The 15643-nt window shown below is 46.1% G+C and overlaps 1 protein-coding gene across 6 annotated transcripts in view; it reads right to left on the bottom strand.

The window, feature by feature from the left end:
- Nucleotides 1-15643, bottom strand: part of LOC144732929 (uncharacterized) — a 112203-nt gene that overhangs the window by 75599 nt on the left and 20961 nt on the right. The gene's annotated exons all lie outside the window — the stretch shown is intronic.

Genomic DNA, 15643 nt, shown 5'->3' with positions numbered 1-15643 from the left:
AATTCAGATGGTTAATGCTACCAACATGTTTTCAAACTAACCTCAACTGATAACCAAGATCTACAAGAAACTAATAGATAAAGGTTTATCAGCTCATTTCATCTTGGGAAAATAAAACCAAACAATCGGTAGCTTGTGTGATGAACGTGACATTCAAGATTGGCATGACACTCCTGCAAAGTCGTCTCTAGACACTGAGTAAATTAAAAACGGAAACCACATCTCCTCCAATGTGATAGAAAAAACGCATTCGCCCATTTGACAAACAATGTTCTAAGATACTTGCAGAACCACATAAAAATTTGGAAAGCCGTCTTTTACAAAAAAACCAGAGGTCTCCCAAATCTCCTTGACCAGATCACTCTTCTGGCGTAGCTCACGGTACCATCTAAGCACAAGCCAATCACATTCCAGCGTCATAGCATTGATCAGCAAGCCTTGCTAGAAATGGTAGCAATGGAAGGACAATTCATGGAGGGAAGGAGGTTATCTGCTGGTTGGTGTTGTTTCCTTCCCTAAAATAGGATTTGGATGGGTTAAGAATGGTGAGGATATTACATTTCTGGGAGGCTCAACCGTAACACGTGCTGAATTTGCAGCCCCTCCTTTGTTTGCAAATCCATGCCCACTCAGTCACGTGCTTCACCCAGTGAATGGGCTCCTGCTTCTGATGTTGGTTCCACCTACTGCTCAGACCCTATCTATTCCCCTACAAACCAAGCCCACTGAGAACAGGTCTGTTTTGTGTATGTCTTTCTTCAATGTTCATCCCAACTGTGTTATCACTGCTATGTCATGAGACAAAAGCCATTGCAATATCTCAAATATAAGTTCATACCTTCATGTTATACAATGGCCCATGGAAGCAAACATCACTGAGCTACCTCTGAGATGCCTTCACAAGATATCTGGTCCACTACAGTAAGGGGTAGAACATTTCCACCCACTCTGCTACTCAGAATGTGAAATTGTAGTTGCTGCTTTGCATCTACATCAGCAATAAGGATAAGACCGTCATGATTGCTGCATGACAAGTCAACTGATAATTTTTAATTCTCAGAGCTGGAATTTAGCCAAATGAAGTGCCAAAGATAAATTTGCTGTGACAGCATTTTTGCGCAGCCATTGGTGACCGGGCTCAGACCATCAACTTGCCACACCTGAGCATTTGGATTTAATAACAGGTGGCTGCCTGGATTCAAATCCAAGATCAACGCTCTGACCTCTGGGCCACTCAGTCACCAAGAGAAGTCTCTTTTGGGAGCAAAATAAACCCAACTACCACAATACACTACAGTCTACAAGTGAAAAAGGGGTTGAGGTAATTTCATACTGAAATTATACTTCATACATCAGTGCTCATCTCCTTATTTCAACCCAGAGCCAGTAGTGAAAATTCCACATTCATATGGTGGGGGAGAATCTCTCCATAGGGCCACTGTTGACTTCTCCACAAAGCGGTACAAATTTAATCATGCCAGAAGGATGGGCTGCGTCAACCCGTAACCAGGATATTTACTTGCATCCTTCTGATTGTGTGCCACTCGCTCTACCACCAAGCCGCCTGGCTGGTTATTCTAGAAGACTTTCCCATGTGCCACAAGGTGTTTGTAAAGGGTGTTGTTGACTAGAAAAACTAAATCTGCAATTTAATTTTCACTTCTTTGGTAGCATTTTTCGTTTCATCCTATGTGCAGTAAAGATTTCACTGAAGAAATTTTTGTTGAATGCAATGGAAAAGTACCAAAGGCCCAAGTTCAAAAATGCTCGTAAAATCCGGCAGGCCGTGAATGTAGTCAGCTCCAAAATGCCAAGGGCATTTTTTTAATGTGTTCAAGTCAAATTACAAATCTATGGGAGTGGCAGTAGTTGCTAGGGGTTACGTCATCACTCCTACAACTCCAGCCAATCAAAGCTGTTAGGAAGATAAGCCCATGCAACATGGCCATCATGAAGCTACTCATTCTTAACTTTGAAACCCCCCGCCCACCTCTTACGCATTTCACAAGTAGTACTAATCACATACCTGCATTTCTCATAAATATGCTAAATTCCTCTTGATAGTAAAATTATTTTGTCAAGGCGCCCTTCCCCCCTTCCAACCCAGCTTCAATATACGCTCCAAGCGTGGTGGTGTTTCATTTTGCTTCCTCTTAGTATCTTTCACTCGACGGTCAATGGTATAGTGTATAGCAGAATGTATAATAATAAATAGTATAAAATTGCAATGTTTAATACAATGTATAAGGCAATATATAGTATCGTAATTGTATAGTGAATATACAGCAGTGTGATATACAGTAGGGTGGATAGAATAATACATAGTGTAATATTACACTATGTATTATTCTAAGGTATAGGGTGGTGTATAGTAATACAGTATATAATTTAATGTTGGGTTTGTCTATGGCAGCATATAGTATGGGGTAGACCCGTGTGATGTAAGGGAAAAAAGTTTAGCTGGAAGCATATAATATTTTTTGCGACATAGAATTGTAATGTATTACTTACTGTTAGTAGCTCAGCTTATTGGAGAGTATATTTAGTATACTGATGATACTATGTAGTTTATACTTTAGTTTTTTACGTGGTTGTTTAGTTACTGCAGCTACATACTATTAACATTCCTTCCCTTCATTAATGCTACCCCTATCCCCTCTCTTTGATGCTGCTAATCCTGCATAATGCATGGGCATAATATGACTTTGAAACCCCCCGCCCACCTCCTACGCATTTCACAAGTAGTACTAATCACATACCTGCATTTCTCATAAATATGCTAAATTCCTCTTGATATGAAAATTATTTTGTCAAGGCGCCCTTCCCCCCTTCCAACCCAGCTTAAATATACACTCCAAGCGTGGTGGTGTTTCATTCAGACGCTGTCTCCCCGACAGACCTGGTCTTCACCTGAGGACGGCTGCTTGCGTTGTGGCCGAAACGTCGTGAGAATTATTTTATTATGTTTTATTATTTTATTACTTCCCTTCTACGTGACTTTACCGAAAGAACCAAGAAGAATTGATCAAGTTGTTCTGTACTCAGACCCCCCGAAGTGCAACGTAATTATTTAATAGGGATTCCTAAAATCACGACAAATGCGTCAGATTACTGTGGGCGTATACACACAGGTTATAGATTGTAAGGAAAAGTGGGCTTGGGAATGACATGCCGCAAGAAGTCATGATAGCTGGTCGTTGAAATTATTGACAGCGGCAGCTGAAAGAGGGAAAGTCCACACCGAGATGGGGTGCCACGGTGGCGAGATGTTAACTACCTCGCCTGGTATGCAGGAGTGCGTGGGTTCTATCCCGACCCTGGCCGCCTGTATATTTGGAGATACATGTTCCCCCTGTGGTCGTGTGGATTTTTCTCCAGGTCCTCTCGTCTAACACCTTTTGAGACTAGGCTCCAAAGAAAGCTGTCTCTGGTGTGGACCAATCAGGATCAAAGACAATGCATATATTAGAGTTTTTTTTGCATTCTGACCACAAGTATTGTGGTTAATGCAGACATGATTCCTTGTAAAAGGTTTCAGTTTGGTGTTTTAACATCTTAACAGCTGTTTTGTTGCCATAATAAAATATTTTAAAACACTTTTTTTTTTAAACACGCTTTAATGAAATGTACTGTCCGAGCTGCCCCTCCCCCTGCCCCCTTCCCCCATCGCCCCTCCCCTACTTCCACATCCTCCGCCCCTCGGTGTGGCTCCCCGAGGCTTGGCCTAAGTAAGGGACCGTGGTGATATACAGCCAACGTGAGTTGAGCGTGGACAATTAGAGCCGTAAACGTGGACAATTAGAGCCGTAAAAAGATTGTTTAAAAATATATATTTTTTATTTTCAATGATAGAATATAGTAGTGTCCTCAGAATGACATACCTATAACAAGTTTGCAGTCGATACGACATTGGGAAGACAGTTGAAATTGAGTTACAACATTTGAGGATACAACAGAGTGAGTTAAATAAAAAAAGCGTGTAAAATGTTTAAAAACAATATATTTTTACATTTTAATGATAGAATAGTCTTGTCATCAGTATGACATAAGTATACCAAGTTTGCAGTCGATAGCACATTGGGAAGTGGGTAAAAATTGAGTTAGCAGATTTTTTGAGGATACGACAACAGACTGAGTGAGTTAAATAAAAGTATTCTTAGGTTTTTTCGGTAAAGTCACGTAGGTAAAACATCAAAATTAATGAAAATAAAATAAAAATCACGACGTTTCGGAGGCAACACAAGTCTCCGTCATCAGGTGGGACCGTCACAGCCGGATTAGCTGCATCAAAAGTGAGGCAATGATTCAAGATGTAATCCCTTAAAAGCAAGTTGAGGGGGGAGGAGAGGGGGGGGGGGGGAGCTCATCAGAATGTGGTAGCCAATGAATGGAACGTATCGGGAGGCAGGGGGGCGGGGCTCAAAGACGGCACGGAGTGCCACGTACAACGCATCGGGATGGGGGCGGGGCCAAAAGGATGGACGACGGCTTGGACGCGGTTGCTGCTGCACACGCCAACGCATTGGACAGAGAGGGGGAGGGGAGGCATGATACACATGATAGAAAAATAACGAAAATGCCCATGTTTATACCAATGCTGGCTGAACAATGAAGAGAGTACTGTTAAACACTGGGGATGTTAACACTCGGTAAAGTAAAGTAAAATAGTGCCTGTCAGATAAGATGGTCCAAAAAAGTGTAATTAAGTCTTTTTTGCGTGGTTGATAACATCTTTCCAATGATTACTAAGTTTGTACCCATCATCACGGTTGAAATTATGTCTGTGTTTGTATATTTGTATGGCTTCGTGTACAAACCTTTGATGGTAGCCGGGAGGTTTGCAGAGAACCTTGGTCTCGGAAAAGACAATTTCATGAGAGCCCACCGAGTTGTAGCAATGATCGGCAACGGCCGAAGAATCAGTTCTGCCGTGTTTCAGATCTGACTTGTGTTCGCGGACACGATCAGAAACATGACGTTTCGTTTCTCCAATGTAGCAATCACCACAAATGCAACTCAATTTGTAGACTCCAGGATACTGTAAGTCAGGAACGACATCCTTCACAGATGGAATCAGATCACGGATTTTATGCACTGTACTGAATCGGACTTGGATCTTATGTTTGTTTTGAATTTTGGAGATCTTTTTGGTCACGCCTGCTATGTATGGTAGCGTGATAGTTTTGGTCGGAGTTTCATGTGGCTGTTTCTGTGTGGTGGGAGAGACAGTTTGGCGGATAGTACGGTCAGAGTATCCGTTCATCCTGAGGGCCCGATGTACATGTCTTAATTCACCGGTCAGGTGGTGTTGGTCAGAAATGCCATGGGCTCTGTGGTATAGCGTTTTGATGAGAGAATTATTTTGAGATGGGTGGTGGTGGGAATCCGGTTTCAAGTAGGAATCTGTGTGGGTGGCTTTCCTGTAGACAGAATGTCCCAAGGATCCGTCAGGCCTCCTCTCAAACAGAATATCCAAGAATGGTAGTTTACCGTCTTTCTCCACTTCCATGGTGAATCTGATGGATGGGTGTCTAGAATTGATGTGGTCCAAGAAGTGGTTCAATGCTGGGAGGCCATGTGGCCAGATGACGAAAGTGTCATCCACATACCTCTTCCACAGGGAAGGACGCAGGGTGGATGTCTGGATGGCGTCTGATTCAAACTTTTCCATGAACATGTTGGCTATAACTGGTGACATGGGGGAGCCCATAGGGGTACCCTCATTCTGTTTGTAGAAGGTGCCATTCCAGGTAAAATAGGTGTTGGTTAGGCATTGCCTCACCAACACCTATAACTGGTGACATGGGGGAGCCCATATAGGTACCCTCATTCTGTTTGTAGAAGGTGCCATTCCAGGTAAAATAGGTGTTGGTTAGGCATTGCCTCACCAACACCTATTTTACCTGGAATGGCACCTTCTACAAACAGAATGAGGGTACCCCTATGGGCTCCCCCTTGTCACCAGTTATAGCCAACATGTTCATGGAAAAGTTTGAATCAGACGCCATCCAGACATCCACCCTGCGTCCTTCCCTGTGGAAGAGGTATGTGGATGACACTTTCGTCATCTGGCCACATGGCCTCCCAGCATTGAACCACTTCTTGGACCACATCAATTCTAGACACCCATCCATCAGATTCACCATGGAAGTGGAGAAAGACGGTAAACTACCATTCTTGGATATTCTGTTTGAGAGGAGGCCTGACGGATCCTTGGGACATTCTGTCTACAGGAAAGCCACCCACACAGATTCCTACTTGAAACCGGATTCCCACCACTACCCATCTCAAAATAATTCTCTCATCAAAACGCTATACCACAGAGCCCATGGCATTTCTGACCAACACCACCTGACCGGTGAATTAAGACATGTACATCGGGCCCTCAGGATGAACGGATACTCTGACCGTACTATCCGCCAAACTGTCTCTCCCACCACACAGAAACAGCCACATGAAACTCCGACCAAAACTATCACGTTACCATACATAGCAGGCGTGACCAAAAAGATCTCCAAAATTCTAAACAAACATAAGATCCAAGTCCGATTCAGTACAGTGCATAAAATCCGTGATCTGATTCCATCTGTGAAGGATGTCGTTCCTGACTTACAGTATCCTGGAGTCTACAAATTGAGTTGCATTTGTGGTGATTGCTACATTGGAGAAACGAAACGTCATGTTTCTGATCGTGTCCGCGAACACAAGTCAGATCTGAAACATGGCAGAACTGATTCTTCGGCCGTTGCCGATCATTGCTACAACTCGGTGGGCTCTCATGAAATTGTCTTTTCCGAGACCAAGGTTCTCTGCAAACCTCCCGGCTACCATCAAAGGTTTGTACACGAAGCCATACAAATATACAAACACAGACATAATTTCAACCGTGATGATGGGTACAAACTTAGTAATCATTGGAAAGATGTTATCAACCACGCAAAAAAGACTTAATTACACTTTTTTGGACCATCTTATCTGACAGGCACTATTTTACTTTACTTTACCGAGTGTTAACATCCCCAGTGTTGAACAGTACTCTCTTCATTGTTCAGCCAGCATTGGTATAAACATGGGCATTTTCGTTATTTTTCTATCATGTGTATCAGGCCTCTCCTCCCCCTCTCTGTCCAATGCGTTGGCGTGTGCAGCAGCAACCGCGTCCAAGCCGTCGTCCATCCTTTTGGCCCCGCCCCCATCCCGATGCGTTGTACGTGGCACTCCGTGCCGTCTTTGAGCCCCGCCCCCCTGCCTCCCGATACGTTCCATTCATTGGCTACCACATTCTGATGAGCTCCCCCCACCCTCTCCTCCCCCCTCAACTTGCTTTTAAGGGATTACATCTTGAATCATTGCCTCACTTGATGCAGCTAATCCGGCTGTGACGGTCCCACCTGATGACGGAGACTTGTGTTGCCTCCGAAACGTCGTGATTTTTATTTTATTTTCATTAATTTTGATGTTTTACCTACGTGACTTTACCGAAAAAACCTAAGAATATGAATCCTTGCAGTCACGAAAGCTTCAAATCTAGAATTAAATAAAAGTGTTTAAAAAAGGGGAAAACCTATTCTCATATTTTGGTACTGGCAAAGGAGGTCCCATGATGAGTTTGGAGTATTTGGCTGCGAGACATTGAACACAATAAGCCACTTCATTGATACTCTTTGGGTCTTTCGGTAAAGTCACATAGATAGAAAAATGTACCCTTAAAAACAAAGTTTTTCACTATAAATCCTTTATATGCGTGGCATCGGGGCGGCTAGAGTCCTGTCGTCCTCTGGCTTGAGATGGCTGCCACCTATGGGTCAGATGATTGTGTGCCAGCATTAACCAATTGGTAAATAAATATTTAATTCTTTTTCCCTAAACAGTGTAAAATTTAGGAATTTTTTTTTCAAGAAAATGCATTGTCACGCACAACGAGTCTGTGTACAAAATGGCAGCTCGATTGGATCACGGGAAGTGGGTTAAAAAACGACCGAAAGATTTTCACGGTCCCAAGCAAGCAAGCGAACTTAATATAAAGGATTTTAAAATATAAATAAATCATGACGTTTCGATCGCAACACAAGCAATCCTCAAATGAAAAAATACAGCAGGTGGACTGCTGAGCCAGGAAGAAATATAGCGAGAGAGCTACTGCAGCCAGAGGTTACATAGGTTTGAGATGGGTACAACCCAAGGGTAAGTGGGCGGGGCTAGAAATGGAATTTGCAAGTAAATGTAAGATCGCAGAGCCAGATATACCTCAGCCATTGTATTGCGAGAGATTAGCATGTCAATCTGTTAATGTAACCCCACAACTACGGTGCTGAAGAAGCCACTGTATTGCTCGAGATTAGAGATTAGCATGTTAATGTGAGACGGCTCCAGCAGCTGCGGCTGTATTAATGAGAGACATTCAGCCTATTAAACGAGCGCCACCACCGCATCAAGGAAAAGGTAGCAGCAGCTACGTTAGTGAGATATTTGGCCTGTTAATTTAAAAACATTTAACAAGGTAATGTAACTCAGAGAGTCGGAAATAACTAACATCGGCAGGTAGGATGGAAGCATCACAGCATGTTATGACTTCACCTGGTAAATAACGTCCTAATGATTGCTCAGTTAGTACCCATCTTCTCGGTTGAAATTGTGTCTGTTTATATATCTGGATGGCTTCATGAACAAATCTTTGTTGATAGCCAGTAGGTTTGCATAGTACCTTCGTCTTGGAGAAATCAATTTCACGTGTGCCCACAGCATTAAAACAATGATCACCCACAGCAGAGGTATTCGTCCTACCGTGTTTCAGATCCGCCTTGTGTTCGCGAACACGGTCTGAGACATGTCGCTTAGTTTCCCCAATGTAACTACTGTCGCAAACACAGCTTAGTTTGTAGACATTGCATGTCAGGGATCACATTCTTCACAGATGGCATCAGATAACTAATTTTATGTACTGTGTTGAATCGGACCTGGATCTTGTTTGCTCATGATTTTGGAAATCTTTTTGGTGACCCGTGATGTATGGCAAGGTTGAGCTATCGTTTGTGGCCAGGGTCACTTCGAAAAATAGCTATATAGCTCAGTGGGACTTACTTGATCAAATAAAAATGTAATAGGTAGGAGTAAAGAAATCAGCTCATGTAGAAGAGCTATAATTTTGCATCGCGGGACCACGAGGGATGGTGGCCGGCTTGGGGAGGACATCAAGCAATGCAGAGTTCATAGTTTGCCAAGATGATACGTTCTACATAATGGGCTCCTGTAAACAGGTGCTACCGTCACAACAGCCAAAAAAACGATTATTTAATTGAATAGTGACCAAATGAACATGTCGAACTTATTTCGCACCGTATGTTGCTAACTATGCTAATCGGAGATGAGTGGGGGAAGGATAACAAACTAAACACAAAAAGCAGTTCTAAAGAAATTAGTTTTCTATCTAGATTTAAAAGTGCATAGCTCCAGGCTTCCTAATATTGATTGGAAGATAACGCACTGAATCCTGAGGGGAATCCAATCATCACGCCTAATATTCCGTTCCATATTTAACAGTGGGTCAACGTGCAAGCAATCAGTTGCGAGAACCAAATCACTCTGGAAAGCACATCTGAGAGAGCAGTTACGCAACAAGGTTGTGTCTGGGAATGGCCAAACTGTCTGGTCACACCCATCACAGAAGATTTCCCACCCACGTGAGGATTATAATGACCAATCGTTGCTTGTAAATGTGCAGAACGTCATGAAATACATCGCTACATGTCGCCAAGCAGAGTAGATTCGCTTAAAGTTGAGCATCTCTACTGCGCGCAACAGGTTATAGCAGCTTCTCACAACTGGTTGCAGATATGTCAACACATACAAGGGTTTCAAATTGCATGCAACCAAGGTTCACAACCCAAAGCTCGTGTGAACCCGTCTTAATGGTGTTATAAATACTGACTGACCTTCATTGCTTGGGGAGGGCTGAAATGTATACAACTAAACAATACATGTGTTTTAAGTGTATTAGACAAACACATGTGTAACGCGAGCGTAAGCGAGGTTTCGCTGCTCAGCTCTGGGCCAATCAAACGGCCCGGGGTATTGGGGGCAGGGCCCAGTATGTGGGCGTATGTGAAGGTCTGCCGCCCACCTCCGGTCCAATCGGATGCCCAGGAGATCAGGGGCGGAGCCTAGGGGCGGAGCCAAGGGGGAGCTATGTGAAGGTCGCGATCGGGAAGGTTCGGTGAAGGGCGTGGTGAGAGGAGACAGGATCACGTGGTGAGGGGAATATGAGGGGGATCCGGAAGAGGCTCGTGGTCAGTTGGCGTGGTCAAGAAGCGGAACCATGTTGGGTTGTTAGAGGTCTCCGGGCGCCATCAGCCACGTGGCTGGAGACGGCTCCAAGCACACCGTCAGCCAACGGTGTGCGGGAGCAGGGAGGAGAGCGATAGATGGGAAGGGCGCGCGGCGTGTAAAAGGAAAAGCTGGTCTACTGTCATGACCAGCAGAGTGTGAGCGGACATAACCAAGAATAAAGGAGAGACGGAGATTAAGCTGTGTCGTCGACGTCATTTATTACACATGGACTGTAGACTGAGTGTATAAGCAATTCAAACATTTGTGTGTGCAGTATATGTGCACGTTTGAGTAGATTAAAAAAGTGCTTACGGTGCTGTGTGCTGTAAAGAAGTTGTGTACATCGGTCCCTCATCTCCCCTCCTCGTCATCCCCCACTACCCCCGCCCCCCACCAATAACGTATTTCCCCAAGTAAAGTGAATGCAGCTTATGATACAGTTTACCATGTTTAAGTTAGTTTTTATATATGTGTAATAAAAGACTCCGTCAGGCACTGCTGGTCTCCGTTTGTCTTTTATTCAGGTTCTTCTCCGCACCCCACTGGCCTCGTCTCGCGCGCGCCCCGCGCACGCTCCCTCTCGCGTGCCACGCACGCGCTCTCTCTCTCGCGTGCCACGCACGCTCCTCACGTTAGCTCCTCAATTCCCGCACTCCGCACACCGCTGGCCGACGGCGTGTTGAGGTCCTTCGGCCACGTGGCCGATGGCGCGGATCTTTTCCTCACCACCAAACGTGGCTCAGCCTCTTAACTTCCCCGACTGCCCCAATCTCTTCCGGGCTCCCCTTTATATCCATTCCCCCCACGTGACCCTGACTCCCGCCTCCCAGATCCGGCCTTCCCATACTACCCCGCTGGCTCCACCCCCAATCACCTCGCCTCCCATTGGAGCCGAGGTGAACGGTGGCCCCTCACACATGCCCCGCAGACCAGGCTCCGCCCCCCAATGCCCGGGGCCGCGTGATTGGACCAGAGGCCAGCAACAACCCCATTTACGCTCGCATGACATATGTAATAAAGGATGTTGACGACACACAGCTTGGTCTCCGGTTCTATTTTATTCTTGTTATGCCGCTCACACTCCGCCGATCCCGACAGTGGACCGGGTATTCCGCTTGCGTCAAGGGGGAGCTGCCAGAACCCAGAGGAAAGATCGAGGGTCGAAAAGAATCTCGCCCCAGACAAGGCATCGAGGGAATCATCCATACGCGGCAGGAGGTACGCGTCCGCCACGGATACCTTATTCAGCCTCCGGAAATCAACGCAAAAGCGAAGACTACCATCCTTTTTTTTTTTTTACAAGAACAACAGGAGCACCCCATGGGCTATTGGACGAAGAGATGATGTCAGCGGCCAGAATGTCGTCCACAGCACCGCGAACATAATCTCTCTCCGAGGGGCTCAACCGGTGCGGATTCATACGTATGGGGTTAGCTACCCCGGTATCAATGTGATGGGAAAGCAGCGAGGTGCGCCCCAGGTCAAAATCATTTTTGCTATACACCAGCGAGGACTCCGGACGAGGTGGACGAGGTTGACCCCGACAGTCGCGCGCGAAGTGGCCAAGTCGGCCGCATCGATATCACGCCATGTCGGCCCGCTGGCTGGCCCCCCCGACGTCCCGGCGAGGCGCCGACGAGGGCATTGAGCGTGCCATCGTGCCCCTCCGTGGAACCCACTGGCCCGCCGCAGCAGCCAGGCCCCGCGTCGTCCGGAGTGAGGACGACCCGCAACAGTGCCCATCCTATGGGTTTCCCATCAATGGCAGGATCGCCCGTCCAGGCGGCCATCTGCGAGGCACTTGGCCGCCAACTGGGAGGTTAGCGGCTCGTGGCCACACACGGGCATCAGGATGGCCAGGTCTTTGGACAGCTCCAACATCTTCCCTAGTATCAACGGCTCCAGCAAATCGGGCGTAGTGTCAGGGTACGCGGCCATGGCCAGCGCAATCAGAGCGCCACGGTAGGCCACGGGCGATTCCTCCGGTGCACGTTGGCGTTGGACGAATCTGCGGTGAGCATCGGATGGAGGCTCGTACGCCTCCGCCATCTCGTCGAAAGCCCCCCGGCAGTGTCGCCTTCTTCTCAGCCGGAATGGAGCGGAAGAATTTTAAGGATGCCTCATCAAGGAGCATCGGCAGGGCCTCCAACGCCTCCTCCTCCGTCCACCTGGCAGAGCGGACGGCCGATTTGAAGCGCCAAGCAAACGCGCTCCAGTCCCCGCCAGTGCAGAATTATTTTATAGTCGGCAGGCGGTGGCTGTGACTTCCGCCGCCACCTCCACCAGACGTAGCTGCACCACGCGGCGGCGACAAAATGGCGGCCTCCCGCTGTTCAGTCGTGGCCACGCCCAAGATGGCGGCGCCCTGCCACATGTCGGCGATGGTGGGAGTCCTTGCAGAGGCCGCAATGGCGGAAGGTTCGGGCCCTCCCGAAGTCTCCCCATCCAGCGGCCCGCCGCGTGGTTGTCGCGGGGCCGTCGCCGGCACGACCAGGGTCACCAAGTTCAGCAAGGCGCCCAAAGACGAAGACGACCCAGCTCCGGCAATGACGTCGTGCACCCCAGCAGAGTCGCCCATCGCCGTCCCGTCCGTGCCTTCCGTGCCCGGGGCCGCCACTTCTTGAGTAAGATCGTCGTCGTCATCAGAAGAAAGTGTGGGTTGATTTTTTCTTTTTGAGATGCTTAAACATCCCGAACCGCTTCTGACTCCAATGTAATAAAGGATGTTGACGACACACAGCTTTGGTCTCCGGTTCTCTTTTATTCTTGTTATGCCTCTCGCACTCCGCCGATCCCGACAGTGGACCGGCTGTTCCGCTTGCGCGCCCCGCGCGCCCTTCTTGCCAGTCGCACTCCCTTCTGCTCCCGCACACCGTTGGCTGACGGTGTGCTTGGAGTCGTATCCAGCCACGTGGCTGATGGCGCAGGAGGTGTCCCACGACCCAACGTGGTCCCACTCCGAGACTACGCCAACTGACCACGAGTCTCTTCCGGATCCCCCTTATATCCCCCTCACACGTCATCCTGTCTCCACCTTCCACCACGCCCTTTCCGAACCTTCCAGATTACGCCCTTCGCTTCGCGCCCCTCCGGCTCCGCCCTTAGGCTCCGCCCCTGATATACCGGACATCCGATTGCGTTAATTGTGTGTTGACCGACCCTCTGTGTTGTATTACATTACATTTCGATATTTTACTAGGTTAGTTAATTTTAGTGTGTCCTTCTCCTGATTTTCAGGCTTGCTTGCCGTGTCATCGCACTTGCAGCACCACGTTTTGTTGTCCACTCATTGATATGCTAATTTTTTTCTCTAACCCCCCTCCCTCTCTCTGCGTCCGCCCTCCTCTGTCTATTTAAGGCCACCCCACAGAGACGACCACCTCTCTCTGTTACCTGTGTTGCTCTCTCTATGTATCTTGGTGATATCTGTCTGCTAATATGTCTGTCTATAGTTTTCTGGTTAGATTTTATGTCGCTATTTCATTATACCTGATGACGATTGCTTGTGTTGCAATCGAAACGTCGTATTCTATTATTTAATTTAATTTATTATTTTATCTTTAGACGTGACTTAACCGAAAGAAACAAATAATAATTCCTGCAGTCACGAAAGTTCTAAAATTAAGATTGTACCACTTCTACGGGGAAGTTTTAAACTCATCTTCTTTTTTCTCTCTCTCTGACTACTTGTTCTCTCTGCCTGTGTCCTCTCTTTGGAATGTTCACACTTACATTCTAACTTAGCAATCTTTGAAATACGTAATCAACCAGGCTATGCGTTAATTGTGTGTTGACCGACCCTCTGTGTTGTATTACATTACATTTCGATATTTTACTAGGTTAGTTAATTTTAGTGTGTCCTTCTCCTGATTTTCAGGCTTGCTTGCCGTGTCATCGCACTTGCAGCACCACGTTTTGTTGTCCACTCATTGATATGCTAATTTTTTCTCTAACCCCCCTCCCTCTCTCTGCGTCCGCCCTCCTCTGTCTATTTAAGGCCACCCCACAGAGACGACCACCTCTCTCTGTTACCTGTGTTGCTCTCGATGTATCTTGGTGATATCTGTCTGCTAATATGTCTGTCTATAGTTTTCTGGTTAGATTTTATGTCGCTATTTCATTATACCTGATGATGATTGCTTGTGTTGCAATCGAAACGTCGTATTCTATTATTTAATTTAATTTATTATTTTATCTTTAGACGTGACTTAACCGAAAGAAACAAATAATAATTCCTGCAGTCACGAAAGTTTTAAAATTAAGATTGAACCACTTCTACGGGGAAGTTTTAAACTTATCTTCTTTTTTCTCTCTCTCTGACTACTTGTTCTCTCTGCCTGTGTCCTCTCTTTGGAATGTTCACACTTAAATTCTAACTTAGCAATCTTTGAAATACGTAATCAACCAGGCTATGCGTTAATTGTGTGTTGACCGACCCTCTGTGTTGTATTACATTACATTTCGATATTTTACTAGGTTAGTTAATTTTAGTGTGTCCTTCTCCTGATTTTCAGGCTTGCTTGCCGTGTCATCGCACTTGCAGCACCACGTTTTGTTGTCCACTCATTGATATGCTAATTTTTTTCTCTAACCCCCGTCCCTCTCTCTGCGTCCGCCCTCCTCTGTCTATTTAAGGCCACCCCACAGAGACGACCACCTCTCTCTGTTACCTGTGTTGCTCTCTATGTATCTTGGTGATATCTGTCTGCTAATATGTCTGTCTATAGTTTTCTGGTTAGATTTTATGTCGCTATTTCATTATACCTGATGATGATTGCTTGTGTTGCAATCGAAACGTCGTATTCTATTATTTAATTTAATTTATTATTTTATCTTTAGACGTGACTTAACCGAAAGAAACAAATAATAATTCCTGCAGTCACGAAAGTTCTAAAATTAAGATTGAACCACTTCTACGGGGAAGTTTTAAACTTATCTTCTTTTTTCTCTCTCTCTGACTACTTGTTCTCTCTGCCTGTGTCCTCTCTTTGGAATGTTCACACTTAAATTCTAACTTAGCAATCTTTGAAATACGTAATCAACCAGGCTATGCGTTAATTGTGTGTTGACCGACCCTCTGTGTTGTATTACATTACATTTCAATATTTTACTAGGTTAGTTAATTTTAGTGTGTCCTCCTGATTTTCAGGATTGCTTGCAGTGTCATCGCACTTGCAGCACCACGTTTTGTTGTCCACTCATTGATATGCTAATTTTTTTCTCTAACCCCCCTCCCTCTCTCTGCGTCCGCCCTCCTCTGTCTATTTAAGGCCACCCCACAGAGACGACCACCTCTCTCTGTTACCTGTGTTGCTCT

The sequence above is a fragment of the Lampetra planeri genome, chromosome 44 (assembly GCF_965212315.1).
Source record: "Lampetra planeri chromosome 44, kcLamPlan1.2.h2, whole genome shotgun sequence".
NCBI lineage: Eukaryota > Metazoa > Chordata > Hyperoartia > Petromyzontiformes > Petromyzontidae > Lampetra > Lampetra planeri.
The sequence above is the reverse complement of the archived record's forward strand: the minus strand, read 5'-3'. Positions and strand labels throughout refer to the sequence as shown.